Here is a 19,726-nt window from a genome sequence, read left to right as displayed (position 1 = left end):
AGGTTTTCAACTGTGTTTGTGGCAGAAGTTGCTAAGTCTGGCAGGTTGCATTTCAGCAGCACACTTGTTGGCCACGTCAGTCTTCATAAGAGTGACAGGTTTGATTAGACTCTTTGAGAGAGGCTGATTCAAAAATTCAGACAAAATAACCTCTTTCTGCCAATTTGCAATATCATATTCACAATCCATTCCAGACTCATCAAAGCTAAGGAATAAAGGACTTAACATTTTAATCCCCTCCTGAGAAAATGAATAAGAAAATTGTCTCTGAAAAGTGTGATTTTTTTACTTGAAAAAGAAGGGTGGAGGACTATTAGTGGAACTGACTACCATGAATGTCATGTGTCAGACCTTTCAAACCCCTGGCAATTAGCATGAAAGAGAATTCTTATCAAAATTTGAGGGCAAATGAAAGAATAAAGCAAATCTATGTGTTCGTGTTCATATGTAAGGCAAGTCTAATTTGTTTACACCAGTTCTTCATTTCTATATCACATTCAAAGCTGGTATTTTTTTAAGGTTTTCAAATGTTCCTTCTAAATCACAGTTTTTTTCCTTTCTTAAAAATTCCTTCGTCTTTCTTTTTATCCTGATTCACTCTGTTGTAACTGGGGGGAGCATGGGTGGAGTGGTGTTTTTCTTGCACTGATCACTGTGTGATCCACACAAAGTAAATTGACAAGAAAAAAATTATTCATTTAGAAGAGATTTGAACCTTAACTTCCCTCTTTTTTCCATCTCTTCTACTATAGCCTTAAAAAGTTCAGTTGAAATTCAGAACACTGCAGCTAATGAGTGAATTACAGGAATGGCTGCTGGAAATTGTCCAGGAGAAGCGTAACCAAGAGGTAAGTAGAGAAAGCTAACAGTCTGAAGTTTCACATTGTATGAAATTGGTTTAATTTTGTTTTACTTTGAGAAAGAAAACAAAGATCTCAGGCTTAGATCTTTGCTACTGAATCCAGACTTTGAATCAATAAATGTGGAATGATTGTGGCATGATTCTGGAAGTATTTTATGAGGAATGTGTGGAATCTGCTCCAGCTTAGAGATGACATTGATCTCTAGCCATTGTGCCTGAGAACATGGAACAAAGCTGCTAATCAAACAGATTTATTTTTGGTTTTCATACTATAATTCAAGTGATTCAGTGGGGAGTTGCTCCTCTGTCAGATTCTGAGGGATTAAATGGCCTTGGGATATGACCTCTCTTTGTGAGCCAGAACATCAATTCAGGATTCAGTTTTTCAGATTTTTCTTCATTGTAATATGGAAGAAGAATGCCTCTGAGATATTCCAGCTGAAAAGTAAAATTGTAACAGAGTATCAGAGCTGGAACCACTCTTCTCTGCAGTCAATCTGAACCTTGAAGCTCATTTCCATCTTCAGTGATTTTGCGGCTAAAGAGTTTAGTGCTTTTAAATTACAACAATCAAGTGGGCCGGGCATTAAGGTGGGCCTATAAAAAAATTCACACTGGTGTTCTGTTCATCACATGAAAGCAACATAGAGCACTTTGATGATGACAAGACCTTATCATCACTTTTCAGGCATCTTTTGTCCTGGTTAGCTGACAAACTTTTTGCAAAAAGCTTTTGTCAAGTACATCAGATATACACCAGCTGTGCAAACCCAGGCTTGCCGGTAGTATATTGGGAAAAGTTATGAACAAAAAAATCTGAAACAATGAGCCAATCATGTAATTGTTTTAATTAAATAAAATTATTTTTGTTTGGGAATTTATTTATTTATTTATTTATAACTGTGTGAGAAAAGCATTTTTTTGTTTGACAGTCTGGAGATAAATATACCCTTACAAAGTTTGCTGCAGAGACACTGAATTGTCATGCTAATACAGAAGAGTAAAAGAGAAAAAAAAAAATCTATTTTCACTTTCCAAGTTGAATGAAATGTGAAAAATAAACAAACAGAACAGATGGTGAAACAGTTTAAATTTTTAATACTCTCCCACTGTTAATCATTTCCAATATTTAAAACAGCATGATAGCAACATATATTAAAATATGTTATTTTATTTAAATAAAAACTTATTAAGCAGATGAGCAATTCACTATTTTCAGCAAAGTCAAATCTAAAAAAAATATTTTTGGAACATAATCAGTTTAACTTTTGCTGCATGAATATTAAACAATATGTTCAAATGCTGAATCTGGCAGAATCTTATTGCCGTCTACTGTGGATAGCATATCTCAAAACTTACAGTTCCGTATGTTCATTTCTTTTTCTTTATTAATTTGCCAAGTAAGTGTAGACAAGCAGAAGTAGAATTCTCAGTAAGTCTCTTCATTGTTTTTCAGTATTCTCACAAATGGAACACAAATTTTGGAGAGAATCCCAAATGGCAGGTGCTGACACTAAGTAGAGACAGGAACAGCCTTCTTGTTAACATATTATCTACTCCTCACCTACCACTGCTCTGTTACAAAACTCATTGACAAAGCTAAATGAAGCAACTGAAAACTAATTCAGTACTGTTACAAATATTTCAGATAGCTTTCTGCAGCTTGGGAACAAACAAGCAAAGAAATCTTTATGCCTAGCCCTGCTGGATAATATCCAAGCTGCTATATTTTCTTTCCAGAGCAAATTTAAAGCATTCTTTGCAAAAGGTGGTGTCCTGGAGTGCTGAACTGGGAAAACAGAAAGACAGATGGAGGAAATCAAATGAATCAGGTACTGCTGCTTGCAAAAGGAATTGAATGAGGTGGACAAGTAGTTGATATGACCTTAGTAGAACTATTTTGCTGTGTAACAGCATTTAACATCCATTAATAAATTTTCTAATGTTAGGGTGTTCTATATGTTAAAATTGACCTAAGTAGTCTCATCCCAACATAATCTCTAATTTATTTCTTTCTGAAGGTTAGAAGGAATATATTAGTTTATGCAGTGTTGCAAGGAGTTTAGGTAATGATATTTATTTATACATAAACCTGTTTTCACTGTTCTTCCCTTCCTCCTGTCAAATCCTAGGCTGTGCCCATTGTTCTCATATTCTGAAGAGCCAAAGAGCTTTTCATGCATAATATCAAAGACAGCTATGTGGCAGTGACTCTGAATGATATCTTTTTATTTAGAGGTCCCCTTGAATGTTCATTCTGATATGTTACTGATTGTGCTGTCAGTTCACCAACATTTCTTTTTTATTTTCTCCTTTAACATGAGGATTAAATTTCAATATTAGTCTGAGGCAGCTAATGTCTCAGTGTTCATACCCTTTTTAGAAACTGTAACCCTGTGGTAGATACCTTGTGAGTTTTGCTGGGTAAATATGAAACTGCAGTATTAACTTGCTTCTAGGCAACTGAAATAGGGAGGAGAGGGTGCCTGTATCCCCTTAGTGAGTAGGCACATATTGCACTGCCATGATTTTCCAAAATGTTTAGTGGCTGAAGGTGTTTTGGCTGGTGGGTGCCACAGCTGAGATAGCTTATAATGAGCCTGATTTTTGGAAAATAGCCTTTGAAACTAGCCTCTAACAACAAGGCTCTAACACTCAGATTTCTGGCAGTGTGCTGCCTTGTTTTCCTCCTTGATTTTTGTAGCCCTCACTGTGGACCATCTCTGGTGACTATGACAAAGGCTGTCTATATTGAATGTTAATTTAAGTGGTACTCGTGATAGAGTCACATCCTTTACATAGCAGCCACAAGAGGGGGATGTGGAACACTCACAGAATATTAGGGTTTAGTCCTCTCACAGTTGTCAGGGTTATCGATACTTTCTCTGATTTTTACCATCCATCCACTTTTAGCACCTGGATTCTTTTTCTGGAGATCACGGCTTGCAACGGTTTATTTTAGTTAGGAGAAACCTTTAGAGGGGGTTCAGGTGGAAATATTCTGTCACCTAAATTTGACCCCCTTTTGCTCTTTAGAAGAACAGTTACAGCTGTTTGACACTTTCAGAGAACTATGCAGCTACTTCTGCACAGAAAAAGGGGTTAATGGAACAATATGGTTTTTATTCCAATAAACAAATTCTAATTGATACATAGATTGTAATCACAGGAAACCTTTTTTATTTTACAGCAGCTGTGCTGTAATGGGCTATTTTAGGGGCAGAGTAGTACATACTGTAGAAAATTTGTACATGAGGGCAAAAGGAATAGACAATTGCTTTTGGGGACTGTGTAGATTAGTACATCATTGCATACTAACAAAGTGCTAATTGCTCCTTTTGACCACGGGCCCAGTTTACAGAGCTTTAGCACAAATGTGTCCTGTACACTAAATTATAAAACTAACACTGCATTATTTCTCTCTACAGCTTGCAAATTCTTGCAAATTACCCAGGTTGCAAATCCTGCATTTGTTTTGTGGCAGAAATAGTAAAAGCAAACAGTATACATATATTTGTATAATTTTAGGATTGTTTTAATACTGTGTATAACTACACAAGTAATTTATGTCTACTCAGTATGTCAGCTAAAAACAAATAGGTGTGAACTACTTTGAACAGGTTGTTGGTATGAATTTTATAGAACTTTTAAAATAGCAGCTGTTTAGAATAATTGCCAAGTATTTAATGATCATTTAATAACTGGGAAAAACAAACCATGCTAAACAGTCTCTCTTCTTTATCTTCATTGGAATCACACTCAGAATGGTAGATGTTTTAGTTCAGAAAAATAGTATCTCACCTCTCTGCAGCTTTTGTAGAAGTCCAGAATTATTTGCTCACAGAGTCTTTCCACCCCTCAGACAGGATAGTAAGAAGTGTTGCAGAGTCCATATGCAGAGTCAATAGGAGACCTCACTTGCTTGGAAAGGCATAAATCTACAGGTGTCACTCCCATTCTGCTGCACATCATTTAAGCCTTTTATGTACCAGCTCTTGATTTTGTTTTTTGGCTAGCAGGGAAATTTGAAGATTGGGCTTCTTTCACGTATCTCTTTAGGTCCCTCTTATTTTTTCATGAAAGAATTCTTATAGGTCTGACAATCTCTTTATATAAGCAGCCTGGCACTAAGTGAATTTAACATCTACTGCAATTTAATTCTAGCTCTGCAGATCCTTCATTTTGGATCCTAAGAATTGAGTACTAGAGGCTGAACCTGAGACTTCAGTCATGTGCTGTAGTATTTGAGGTTAGAGCATGTAGCAAAGTATTTTCCTAAGGAAAAGGTATTTGGTAAGGGAAAAGAAAAGATGCTGCAGGGAATAATCCAGTTTTGTGAAAAGAACAGACTAAAGTATAGGTTTTCATTTCACACATTGCTAAAACAATGTGAATACTGAATAACACGAATTCTACTCTCTAGTCCCTTTTTATAATAAACAAGATGATTTTTAAAAAAAAGACTAGCTGAAAAGGACAAGTATGTGTCACCATAAGGGCACTCTGTGTCACAAAGCAAGTATGCCTTAGTTCCAGCCAAAACAACCACCCACTCAGGGTACTGAAGGGTAGGCATGCTGTTATGACCCAGATTCAAATGGTGAAAGTAGGAGTGAGAAAACGAAAGTGTTAATAATATTTCAAGCACAGAGCTAATGGGAGGGGAATTTCTGGGATTCCCCTTTCATTCTTATTCTCTCTCAAAAGGCAACTATGGACTTCCCTCAAAAGAAAAAGAAAAAGAAAAAGAAAAAGAAAAAGAAAAAGAAAAAGAAAAAGAAAAAGAAAAAGAAAAAGAAAAAGAAAAAGAAAAAGAAAAAGAAAAAGAAAAAGAAAAAGAGAAAAAAGTTGTCTTTTTGGCTTATCGCCAAATGTTGAATATTTTGACTGAGTGGAGTGATACATGGCAGAACTGTGCACCTGTCCTGGCTGGAAATATATGTGTGAATACTGAAGAGGAATAGATGAATTGAGAAGCATAAAATATCTGAGGACTTGAAACTTTGACTAGTGCTGAAACAGTTTTTGAAAATGGGAAAAGATTTGTCATTTAACATACTGACATACTTCTTTGTTTTCCTGCATCTGACATAAGTTTGAAAGACAATAAATCTGTTGCAGCCATCAACACCAAGCCAGCAGCCTACCCCAACAAATAGCTTGCACAATGGCATTTTGGAAAGGATGAAACATATGTTTACCATATTGCTGCAAAAACTCCTTTTTCTTACTCCTTGTTGTGCCTAATTCAGTTCATTCTTATTAGAACAAGCATTTTTATGTTGCTGAATTTATGCTGGTTATTTTATGTTTTACGGAAATATTAGGAGGCCCTCCAGCTCAGATAGGCTTGGTATGATATTAGCACTGAATGTGATTTAAAAAGAGTTAACATTAGCAAATTCAATTGTTTTACAGTAGTTGCTTTTTTTTAGTTTTTAGTTAAGTTTAATAATTGAGAAATCAAAGCTTTATTAGACTCTATCAGCCCTTATGTTGAACAAAATTAATAGATACAAATTCTTTTATTCATTGCAAGTGTCTTGTAGGTAGATTCTCTGTAATGGAAATAAGGATTGCAGCCTCAAGCTCTCTGAAAACTTCTGCTCCTATGGAAGTCGTGTATTCAACCCGTTTTCACATAGTAAGTGTTGGACAATAAAGATAATCTTCTGATAAGCCTCCTTAAACTTGTTCAAACTTAAGTGGGTTACAGGGCTACCACTACTTTTTTTCTGTTAATGTTTTCTTCCTGTGACGTAGGCAGCTCTTTGGTTGGAAAGAATGAGAATCATAAAGTCTTAGAATTAGTTAGGTTGGAAAAGATCATGAAGTTCAACTGCCAACCCAGCACTGCCAAGTCCACACTAAACCACGTCCCCAAGTGCCGCATCTGCACATCTTTTCAATACCCCCAGGGATGGCAATCCACCATTTCCTGGGCAGCCTGTTTCAGTGCTTGGCAAACCTTTCAGTGGAGAATTTTTTCCTAATATCCAATCTAAGCTTTCCCTGGTATAACTTAAGGTACAACTTATTACTTGTTACCTGGGAGAAGACACCAACTCCCCACCTGCCTGAGGGCTACACCCTCCTTTCAGGCAGCTGTAGAGAACAATAAGGCTCTGAGCCTCCTTTTCTCTGGGCTAAACACCCCCAGCTCCCTCAGTTGCTCCTCATAGGACTTGTCCTTCAGAACCAGCTCTGTTGCCCTTGTCTGGACACACTCCAGCCCCTCAATATCTTTCTTGTAGTGAGAGGCCCAAAACTGAACACAGGATTTGAGATCTGGCCTTATCATGAGTACAGGGGAACAATCACTGCCCTGGTCCTGCTGGCCACACTCTTTCTGATACAAGTCAGGATGCCATGGACCTTTTTAGCCACCTGGGCACACGCTGGCTCATGTTCAGCTGGATGTCAAGCAGCACCCCCAGGTCCTTTTCTACCAGGCAGGCTTCCAGCTGCTTTTTCCTCAGCCTGCAGTGTTCAATGGGGTTTTTATCACCCAAGTACAGGACCCAACAATTCACCTTTTTGAACCTCACACAATTGGCCTTTTCCCATCATTCCATCCTGTTCAGACCCCTCTGTAGAGCCTCCTCACCCTCTAGCAGATCAGCACTCCTGCCCAACTTAGTGTCATCTGCAAACTGATTGAGGGTGCACTTGATCCCCTCATCCACATCATTGATAAAGAAATTAAACAGCACTGGCCCCAGCACTGATCCCTGGGGAACATCACTTGTGACCAGCTGCCAACTGAGTGCAGTTTCATCCACCCCCTTTCTTTGGGCCTGACCTTCCAGACAGTTTTTGTTCCCAGCAAAGCATGCACCGGTCCAAGCCATGAGCAGCCAGTTTCTTCAGGAGAATGCTGTGGTAAACCGTGTAAAAGGCATTGCTAAAGTCCAAGCAGAAAACATCCTGGACAACAGCTTTTCACTCAGCCATTAGATGGGTCATCATGTCACAGAAAGAGATTAGGTTGGCCAAGCAGGACCTGCCTTTCATAAATGCATCCTGATTGGGCCTGATCTCCCAGTTATCCTGTACATATGATGGCTGTGTCTTGAACCTATGATATTTCCCATCACCAAGGTCAGGCTGGCAGGCTTGTAGTTCCCCATATCCCTCAGCCAGAATATCTTGTAGATGGGCCTTGCATTTGCTAACTTCCAGTCAACCAGGACCTCCCTGGTTAGGCAGGACTGCTGGGAAATGGGTGGCTTGATGAGCATTTCCACAAGCTCCCTTAGTATCCTTGGGTGGATCCAATCTGGCCCCATAACTTCTATTTGTCTAAGTAGTGTAGCAGGTCACTAACCATTTATCTTTGGATTATGGGGGCCTCATTCTGCTCCCCATCCCCAGCTCAGGGGGCTGAGTACCAAGGGAATAACTGGTCTTTGCTATTAAAAATTGAGACAAAGACATTAAGTACATCGACCTTTTCCTCATCCTTTGTCACTATGTTTCCCCCTACATCCAGTGAAGAATGGAGATTCTCCTTTGTCCTCCTTTTCTTGCTGACATGTTTTTGGAAACATTTTTTATGTCTTTTTGGACAGTAGCTGGATCAAGTCCTAGTTAGGCTTTGGTCCTTCTGGTTTTTTCCCTGTATAACATCACAACATACTTGCAGTACTCCCGAGTTGTCTGCCCCTTCTTCCAAAGGTCATAAGCTCTACTTTTTTCTCCTAATTACCAGCCCTTTGTTCAGCCCGATCAGTCTTCTCCCCTGCTGGCTCATGTATTGGCAAAGGGGAACAACCTCATCCTGCACCTTGAGAATTTCCTTCATGAAGAATGTCCAGCTTTCCTGGACTCCTTTGTCCTTCAGGATTGCCTCCTTAGGGGCTCTGTAAACCAGGCTCCTAAACAGGCCACCATCTGCTCTCTGGAACTCCAAGTTAGCAGTTTTGCTGATCCCCTTCCTAGCTTCTCATAGAATTGAAAATCATAATTTTGTGATCTCTATGCTCAAGCCAGCCTCCAACCATTATGTCACCTACAAGTCCTTCTCTGTTCACAAAACAAGAAAAGTCAGTACGTGGTTGGTTGCTTACAGTATTTAGAATGACTTCAATAAATGCGACTTTTGTGCAAAATACAGATAATTTATTTACATTATCATTTGTGCTTGCAGAGACACTCCCTTAAGATAGAGCATAAATTAATTAGAAGTGGGGCTCAGGGGTAACTCATTAGCCTGCTTTCCTCTAAAGCTTTTTGGTGTTTGCAGGAGAGGGTGATGGAAAGTTGAGGAGGAGGAGAAAATTATCTCCTTTTGTGATGCCTCTTGTGAAGGCTTTTTCTCCCACTGACTGAGCACAGATATTGAAAGTCTGTTCTATCTCCCAAAAGTCTGATGCCAACATCAGATGTCATCCACAGCAACAGCAGCAGCAGCCGCTGTGACAGCAAAAGGCAAACAGTGCAAGACGTAGCCAAAATGTTGAAGTCCCTGCTTCCCTCCTCAGGGCTAACAAGGCACGCAGAGACCTATATTCTGAGCTTGGGACACAGCTGTTAAAAGCACTTTAGTTCCCAACCTGTGTGTCTGGAAAACTTTGTGATTGCAAGTGGTTTGGACAAGTCTGGCTTTTGAAGCAAAGCAAAAACTGAATTCTATAAGTCTGAATGTGTAACAACTGAGTAAGAATGGCAGAATTTCACACCTCTTAGTTCATATTTTCAAAAGAGGCAAAATAGTGTTCCTGGTATTTTAACTCAGCTTTGTATAAAATAAAATAAAATAAAATAAAATAAAATAAAATAAAATAAAATAAAATAAAATAAAATAAAATAAAATAAAAATAAATAAAAATGAAGTACAGTAATGATATGGATGGAATTAAATTAACCATGTAACATACCCCAGAAACCATTAAAAATTTGCACCTGCATACAAATTTTCATTCGAAGGGGCAGTTTCAAAATAGTTCAGTTCATGTAAAGGCTATTTATTAGCCTCATCACACTTCCTGGTGCAATGAAACTGTTAGTAATATATATCAGTATTGGAAAACACTTTGAAATGACCCTTATCCAAGGACTGGAGTGAGTTGCCTTACAGTAGGTTGTCATGCTGTTTCTTTTTCTTCTTTTTTTTTCAGCTGCCATCTGTGCTCCAGAATTTAGGTTTTCATTAAAGCAAAAATCAGCTGTAAGGATTTCAGTCTCATTCACATTAAAACCCCTTGGAACAACTGACAACTTGATCGTATAGTTACAAAGAAAAACTCTGTAATTCCATTCCCTTCTTTTCCAGCATATATGTGACTCTCATCAGTTTAAAATCTGTCAGTGCTAGAACTGTATAAACCAAATACCAAGTAATGAAGCTCTTTTGCCCTTCTGCAAGCTTGCAGTTTTATCTCTGGGAAATCAGAAATGCCCCATTAATCTCATTGCAGTATCAGCCTGGAGATTTAATGCCATTAACTTAACTGTCAACTTCATTAACCATTTCATTGTTTATTGAAGTGTATGGCATTAGGTGTATAGAAAATGACACAGGTTGCTTTATGCAGCAAACATGAGTAACTGGAGAGATAAATTACCATCAGTCTGAACTGCTAATTAAGTCAAAATTCTAAAATTTCCTATGATAACTATAAAAATGTGTTTATTTTAAATTGGTTAGGTTTGTGGGTGGGCTTTTAGGAACATTACTGCATTTTTCCTATCCTTGTGTTTGTATCATTTTGAATTGTTAAGAACTCAAGTGCAAAAAACCCCCAATACCTTACTAGTAATAATATTACACTGATACCATTATCGAAAATGTTGGGGAAACTTGTTAGTGGGTCAGATGTTGGTTTTGTAATTCACATCAAAGAGGCCACTTGGTTGTGCTGGTATCAGCATATCTCCAACTTGTTATTGGTGCTCAGAAAGTGATGCCCTTGTGAATTGTTACAAGAACAACTGTATATTGAAAAACAATCAGTGAATTCTCTTCTCCATGTTGGTATTTTTTGGGGGGATGAGGGTTTTAATATAAGTTGTTTGCAATTTGTTTGTTGATATTGGTTTCCCATTCAAAAGCATATTCTTCTTACTGTTCCAAAAAGCTTTTTAAAATGGCATTGGCACAACCAGGCTCAGTATAACTCCATGAAAATGAAAGTCTTTTTATTATTCCGAAAGTTTGCATCCTGAAATTGTTTAATCTTTTCTGGATAGCACTCAATTGAATCTCTCAAATATTCCCTGCCTGAGTTTCTGGGATTTGGGGAGGCAGGAGGGAAGGGCCCTATTCAAAATACTAACCAGGAATGACCTGATTTAAATTGTAAAAACTGACACTTACGAAGTCCAACTCAGGTTTGCACAGCCCTTGGAAGGTATACAGTACAGTATAATTGCAGATTGCAACATAATTGTTAATTATTTGGCTTCAGGCAATATAAAAATAGTAGTATGCTCACACTCTTCGTCTGTAAGAGACACCAGGAATCACAAGATTTTTAAAATACTGTATTGTATAGGCCAGTTAACAAACAAAACAAAGATGTGGGTGAGAAATCCTGGGATTCTGAAACATGACTCTGCTAAAGCAGTGTTTTATGGGAGATTTGTGTGATACTTTAAGGTTAAATGCTCATCAGAAGCTTCATATTGCCTTGCAAATGGACAATAGCAGTCCTGCTGGCATTACTTAAAGATTGCAAGGCAGCTTGATGGGTAGAAAACAGTTCAGAAGATTGTTTTTTTCCTTTACTAATGCGACACAAAATGATGCAACCAACACTATTAAAAGTAAAAAGAGCTTTGAGAGCAGAAGCACCAGTGCCTTGACTAAGAGGTGGTGCAGGTTCATTCAGTTTCCAAGTAAATCCCGTAGAAATTGGTGAAATTGGTGAATAATATTTTACTGAATTGGTGTCTTTAGAGTTGTAGTGGAACAGGGTAGGAAATTGTGGTGCCAGCCACATGCTGCAGGTACAGTTCTTTGTGAGGCTAACTTTTTGCTAAATGAAGACTAGAGAGGTAACAGAGGCTTAAAGCTCCTGAATCTCCTTGATAACCTGTGACAGAGTTGTTCTGGGGTGAAATGCCAGTTAGTTAAGTCAGTGCCAAAGCTCCAGCTGCCTTCAATGGGAGCTGGGTTTCATCCTTTTTTTTTTTTGCCCTTAATAAAGGAGACACCATGAGTGTGGTTAGGCATCTCTGTGAGAATGACACTTAATTGTGGCTGGGCGCCATCTGATCAACATGGAGCTGTGCTCTTTACGTGGCATCAACACCCATCATGTGTCAGCTCCACATGTTGTCTTTCAGTTTCCCTGTTATGCAGCTGTAACAGAGCTTGCCTGCCCTGACAAAGTCAGAGCTCACTCTCCCATGGTCTCCTGTGTGGATTCTGACCCACAGAGATGGAAGGGGTTTGCAGATCATACTCACCACTGTGCCACAGGAAATTATTGCAGGTTCTGTTTGCTGTGAACGTGGACAGACCCGAAGTTTTGCTGCCATAGTTGCTCTGGTCTCCAAAGGGATTTTTAACTTTTAGCCCATGAGTATCTGCAGGGCAGGAAGAGATGATATGAAATGATACCCAGAAAAGATTTGGTTCCTCACTGACACATCCCAGTTCAAAATGAAATAGTGAAGAAAAGCAATTTTCATATAGCTGTTATAATTGAGAGAGGGTATCATCTCACACTATCAAATCCCTATGGAATTGTCAGGCCTTATATTAATTTGGTTTTTATCACAAAGAACACTATGCACTGGTACAAAATGAATAACTTGGTACTTTGAAAGGAATGGTACATATTACTTATTTGTGGGTTTCGTGTTGGAGATATTATTTTTTTTTATATTGGAGGTAGTTTCATATGCAAAACTTCACCCACATCAAATGACTCAGACATAATACAGCAACCCCAGTGAGAAAGCTGCTTGGTAAATGATGACCTGCCAGAGACATATTGATTCAAAGCAGTTTGAGTATGTCTTATGTGACTCATGATTTCATTCACCGTCTCTCTGCTGAGTCTAGCATGTGTGCAATATAAAAATGTTATTTTGAAAAGCTTTTATATATCTGAGAGATGTTTAGCAGCACACTTAGAAATCTGGTGGAAATCTCTTCATCTAGTTACTTTTGTTATCTTGTAGCTTGTCAAAAATTAACATAAATCCAACACAATGCATGTGTTCAGTTGCTAATATATAATTTTACATTGTAGCTGGTCAGTCCTATACCTTTTGTGGAAGCTTCATGGGGATCTTTCTCTTGGGCACAACAATTCTAGCCGCTCTCAACTGGTTTGTGTCATAGCCTTGCAGATTACTGCATTTATCAAAGGAACCAAAGGGGAAAGTAGCTAGAACACTGCATTGCTGATGAGTTTACTGCAGTGGGATATTCAGGGGAGCTTTTGATATTTTTCCTTTCTTTTTCTAATGTACAGTGAGACTTAGAATATTTAACTGTTACTGTAGAGATATTTATAGTTCAAAAAAACTCTCTCAAATTTAGATGTCTTTTATATGCAAAAATGTATGTGGATGCTTAAATGTAGGTAGAGTCCCAGATTAATCAGATCAATTCGCTATGGACCTTTAAATAGTGCTGAAGTAAAATATGGCCTATATGCCACCTATTAGCCAAGACAGATCAGTAGACATGAAACAAAAATGACTGATTGACCCACTAGATGCCATGTTAAAAGAATTAGAATTTAAGTTATGACTTAACAAGGAAACAAACAAAAATAAACTGAGCTTTAATTGTCCTGATACAGAAAGGCTGTGGAGAACTATGTGATAGAGACAAGAGTCTCTCAACAAGATTAAGAGCTTCAAGAGTAGACATTATTTGAAATTTCTTTGAGAAATATAAAAAGCAGAGATAATCAAACTCATACCAGAGATTTGGAAAATACATATCAATTCCAGAAGATATTCTGCATTTTCAGAGGCAAGGGTTTCTAATGTAGTGATTAGAGAACTCGATGGTTTCACTCTATGTTTAGGTGGAAGAACTATTCCCCAAGTGGATAGATGTATCAGCCAGATCAATGCAGCAATGACAATGGACATTTTAAATGCTTGGAAGAAAAAAAGGCTATTTGTATGAAAGGCAAAATGTGTTAAAATAATTTAAAATAGTAGAACAGTTCAAAAGTCTTTTTTAAACCGTGAAGTGTAAGTACTTTTCTATATAATTAGGTATATAGCTAGAGAAATAGACTGCAGTGGGTATGTCAGTTCAGTTATTGCTGAAAACATGAAGTTTTTGTGGAAGAAACAGAAGTCCTATTTCTGTGTTGACTCTTTTTGCTTCATTCCTACTGAATTCCCTTGGGAAGTGATTGATATAATCTCAGCCACTGGGAAGCAATACCAGCAACAGCGCAGTTCTAAAATGACTGAATTAAAAGCCAAGGAAAAAAGAAATTCCAGCTGGTTAAATACAGAAAGTTTAATTCTGTCAGGTTTTTCAGTCCTTATGTCTCTGTTACAAATGAAAGTAGTACAAAGAAAGTCTGTTATTTCTAGCTCCTGACTATACTAAAATATTGCTCTCGATATATTGGTGGTATTTTCATTTAATTTTGTTCATATTTCACATGCAGATTCATAATTACGTGTTCCAGCTTTGATCACAAAGTATGCCCATCTAGCAGTTAGTTGTCCAGGCCACGTTGCCTCACCTGATTTACAAGAATGTTGCAGAAAATTGTGGCAGAACATAAGTGATATTTAATTATGGCACAGGTACTGCTTCTATCCTTGTCTGGTGCTTGTCATAGATGGAAATTAGGTTTGTCTGACCTGATTTAATCTTAACAAATGTATCATAGTTGTTACTTTTCTCTTTATCAGATCCTGGACTTGTATGGGATTATTAATTGTGCTGAATTAGGCTGGCCAGCTGCTAGGTATGATCGTGTGGTTGTGTTACTAAAATGAACTTGGGCTGTCTTGTTTTCCTCCTTGCACATTATTTGCTTGTTCTATTTTTCTTGCATGGCATTGGTGTCTACACAGCCACACACTAAGTAAAATTAAGGATTTGTTCCAGCAGAACTAATGCAGCTTTGAGGACTGGAGTAAAGAGGGAATGGGAGGAATTCAGTTTAAGACAAACTGGTACCTTGACTTGGCTTATCACACAGCTGAAAGTGATAACAGAGCTAGCTCTAGGGAGGTGGACAGATGTGTGGGACAAAGTATGCCAGACCTGTCCATTGACTGTATACACATATATTGGGTTAAAATTATTAGCAGTTCTTCTTTCTGCCTGTGCAAGCCAGCATGCTGGTTACTTATTTCCAGACTTTTAACACCCCTTGTATCCTCAAGGCTGTAAATATAATTGCTAATGGGCTTAAATTACTTTATCCAGTTCCCTATGAGCTCTAGGCCATAGTGAATTTCACCAGGTATATGTAATTTAGTAACCTCTAACTTATCAAGGTAACCTCTGGCTTGTTCTCTTCCTTCCCTAGCCTGAGTTCTTGCTTTACATCACTGTGTTAGCCCTCTGGTCGTTGCTAACCTCCTGAGGCTGCAGCTTCATGCTTGTTGGCTAAATAGTGTTCCTGTCCCAGTTGCTCTGGTGTTTGTCATAGGACATCACCCTCCAAGTTGTCCTGGTGCAAGTGGCTGTGAGTCAGTTTTGCACATTAAATCAGGGAGTTGATCCAAGTTGTAAAAGTCATGCTTTATTAATTGTTTTCTTTCAACCCAAATCCCCAAGGGAGAGCATGCAAATGAAAACAAGCCAGGGGTTGGGAATACCTTAAGCCACTGACCACTTTCTATTGTAAAACAAGCCCCTGCAAAGACTTCAGCAAAACAGCTTTAGACTTACATGATTACAGCTGAGATTAAAATCTGGCCTTGATGTATCCAACCATCTGTTTCCATCACAAGAAAAGAGACTCAGCAGGAATATTTGCAGTTTTGAGGACAGGATTCTGGTTTCATTCCTGTAGTTACATATCACAAATAATTTTATTGCTTGTGTTAGAGTTATTTTCTTGTTTATTCCAGGGTATATTATTTGGGAACCTACTCTCCAGAAAATTATAGAATGGAAGTGCTTTGGGACAGTCCTCAATTTTAGTTTCTCCAGGTTTACACCAACATAACTTCAATGGACAGCTTTGGATTCATACCAATCTACCTCAGGATATGGCGTTTTTTAAAGTAGTATGAAATTCATATAATTTTCTTTCAACAGCTTTGGAGGAGTGTACTTTACTGCTGTCTTCATAGTCCTAATTAAATGTGACATTTTTTCACTCCTTGAATTTTGCTTATCTCTGAAGTGACCTGTATAGGTAGTGTATTAAATCTATGAAGGAAAAAACACGCAGATGCCAATACTTTTATTTTCTGCAAATACATTTAAAAACATAAAACATAAAATTGAAAATACCTACAGTGAGAATGATTTCAATCAAATTTATCAGCTCTTGGGGATATCATCTTGCTGACCATTGTTTGTTAGCAGTTACAGAAAAAGTTTTACTCTCAAAAACATTGATAAAATTTTGACTGTTTCTACATTTTCTGCTGTTCTTTTTTATCTGTTCCTACTACTTGTGTCTGATGCACAGTGTCACCCACAGGTTAATGTCACCACCAGTATAATGAAGTACACACTTCAGCTTCTTGGTACGAATTAAAATAGCAGGGAACCAGTGTTTATAAGACATGATGGAGGAAAATGTTACTTATCTGTTGACTTAATAGCCAAAAGAACACAGCAAAAGATCAGGGATGAAATTCCCTAATTCTTTTTACACATCTGTGGGCTCATATTTACATTAAAGGTGATGCATAATTTGGAATTCCTTGGCAAAGTTTTGTCTTTTTGTGTGATTTTCATACCTCTTTGAACTTGTGAACTATCCTGCATATAGGATACATTTATTCAATATGCATTTGTTTTAATAGTGTCTTCTTTTTTGCCACATCATTCCTCCTCACCTCATACCACACCTCATACCACAGTCCTGATTTTACCTCCATTTTCACTTTGTGTCTTCCACCTGCTGTTGGAAAACAATTCATAATACATCATAGAAAGAACATCAGTTTTTTTGCCAGTCTCTGCTCTGAAAGCCAAATATTAAGAATATTTACAGATGTTACTCTCTTTACATCTTCTCCTCCTGCATCAGCAACAATTCTTACCACCTTCTTCTACATGACCACACAGGAACCATCTGTCTTCCTTGCAGGCTTAGCTTCAGCCTCTCTGCTTCTGCAACTTCAGCATCCTTCCCAAGGCTAAGAAATTACAGGCCTGATTCTGCTACTCAATTTCCTAAAAGGCACCATCAGCAGATCTGGCTTCTTCCTTCTTTATAGACCAAGGCAGATTCTACACTGAATCTCTGCATGCCTCTCAAGGGGTGATACTGCCTGGATCTCATTCTGAAGGAGGAAACTTCACATGGATGCACATATAACATGACAGAGTGCTGAAAGAAGGTACCACTTGTTAGGCTGTTAATCCACAGACAATTTGTTTGGTTATATTTTTTCTCTAATACATCCTATTATATTGTAGAGCACTGCTGTTTTCAGGGCCTTTTTTTTTTCAGAATTTGTTGTGGATCATGATTGTAATTGTTGCAGGTCATCACTACAATCCAAAGAATGCAAAAACTATAAGTATTATATTTTGTATTCTTCATAATGTGTGATGCACAACTTTTGTCCATGTGCTATAGTTCTTTTTTTTTTAATAGCTCCAGGGAATTTCCTAGTAGATGTGTGTGGGTTAATGGGAAGGTTTTGATATTTAGGTTATGAGTGTCTAAGTGGTTGTGTATAGAAATGTTCATATGGTATTCAGATCCTTAACCATGAGTCAATAGTGTCCTGATTAAGGCTAGCTCCATACTGCATTAATAAAACAGGGCAGCAGGCTGAGGGAAATGACTGTCCCACACTACTTGGTACCTTTAAAATCCGTTGCAGAAGCTGGCTTCCATTTTGAGGCACTGGGTACAAGAAAAATATGGACATATTGGGGATCTATACTTTGTTATAGTATGCATATTATCCATGTATGTGGGAGATCTTGCCAACGTGTACAAAAACCTAAAAGGAAAGTACAGAGAGAACAGGGCCAGGCTCTTTCCAGTGGTACCCTGTGACAGCACAAGGGGCAGTGGACACGCACAGAAACACAGGAAGGTTCCTTTGAACATAAAGAATCATTTTTTCACTGAGAGGGGGACTGAGCACTGACATAGGCTTCTGCTTCTCAGAGAGGTCATGGTGTCTCCATCCTTCAAGATATTCAAAAGTTATCTGGACACAGCCCTGGGCAACTAACTCTAGGTGGCTCTGCTTGAACAGTGGACAAGGTGGCTTTCAGATGTCACTTCCTAACTCAGCCATGCTGTGATTCTATGACATGCAGGAGCCAATGTATTGAAGAGTCAGAAAGATGATTAGAGAAGCCTCTTTTGTAGAAGACTGTTGAAAAGAACATAGTGAGGATGAAGGGACAGTGGAAATAGGACTCAGACCAATCACGGAATTTCCATCCTTGGTGACATTCAGGACATGATTCATCAAAGGCCTGAGCAACTTGGTCCAACTTAGAAGTCAGGTCTCAGTGCTGATCTTTAGGCTGGCCCTTCAGAAACTTAAATTATTCTAATTGATTGTGACAGATTTTGTGTAAAATTAAAGCAAAATTTCCTGCTCTTTGCAGGAAGGTCTTAATGAACACAGAGATACTTAAAGTAAGAAACAATATAAAACCCAGGCTGCTGGCAAAGATTAGTAGTATGACTATATTTTGAGATCTCTGCTATTATTACTTTGCATGGCATTTGTGGAGCAAGAACCACAGCTGTTGAATGTACTACATTTGCGTATATGATATGAACAATATCCATTTATAGGTTGTTTCACAGAGGAGTCCCCTGGAGATTTGACTAAAGGAAGCTGGGCTATAGAATATGCTGTACAACACACTGTTTTGGCTAAGTGTTAATACCACAGACTTTAAAGACATGGCATGAACACAACTTTCAAGAGAAAACTTGGACACTTCTGCAAAAAAAGATTATGGTCAATCCACCCCCTCCTGCCATTTCAGCTACTTATTTTCTACTCTGGCTTATATCCACACTTTAATAGCACATGTGGTGGCAGCAAGCTCCCCTGTAATAGAATTAGCTTTGGTAGACAGAAATGTCTTTGCATTACTTCTACTCATAAACATTGGTGCAAAAAACTCAAGGCAGGATTGATTGAATCAATACTTCCTCATAAACCTGTGTTAACTCTGGTAGCTAACTATCTACAAGCCAAGGAGGGGAAAAGTAGGTGCTGAGAAGACAGTTAGTGAAAGTTTGCTCAGGATAAGATCTGGAGCCAAGTAGTAATGTTGAATTTGCAACATCGAATAAACTCAGGGCACCTTGAGTCTGCTGAATTGATACAAAGCTGCTTGAACATGCTGGCATTAACAGTGGGCTGCCTGGGCGGCATTGGCAGCTGGATGAAAAGAATACGGGATTGTATGCCCATCTCAGGAAACAGAAGGACTCTCTGAAGGACTCTCTAAATTACTACCTGGAAGCCATTGATGCTTCAGCATGGTCCTTAACTTCCAAGTATACAGTTGTTGTCCCTACTATTGCTCTGACTGTTAACTGTGAGTAAAAGCATGAGTAAGTGAATGTGTACCATAAATAGCTATCTGCTATCAATAGTAGCAACTTAACAATCAAAGAAATATCTTGTTTGTCCCCCACTCAAACCCCTATCAGAGAAAAGGGAATTTACAACACTTCTACAACAAATTAGAAATATAATGAGACAGAGAAGGGTTCAATGCTGCTGGGTTCCTTCCTTTTTATTTCT

The 19,726-nt window shown here is 38.2% G+C and overlaps 1 long non-coding RNA gene across 1 annotated transcript in view; it reads left to right on the top strand.

Moving 5' to 3' along the window:
* The window catches only part of LOC135297494 (uncharacterized), a 179,614-nt gene that overhangs the window by 55,990 nt on the left and 103,898 nt on the right, over window positions 1-19,726 (top strand). The window contains exons 5-7 of the long non-coding RNA XR_010359476.1: window positions 753-848; window positions 2,603-2,694; window positions 6,412-6,506. This is a non-coding gene — a long non-coding RNA (uncharacterized LOC135297494). The remainder of the gene's footprint in view (window positions 1-752; window positions 849-2,602; window positions 2,695-6,411; window positions 6,507-19,726) is intronic.

This window comes from Passer domesticus, chromosome 1 (assembly GCF_036417665.1).
Source record: "Passer domesticus isolate bPasDom1 chromosome 1, bPasDom1.hap1, whole genome shotgun sequence".
Lineage (NCBI taxonomy): Eukaryota > Metazoa > Chordata > Aves > Passeriformes > Passeridae > Passer > Passer domesticus.
Note: the sequence above shows the minus strand (reverse complement) of the source record. Positions and strands in the feature narration are given on the sequence as shown.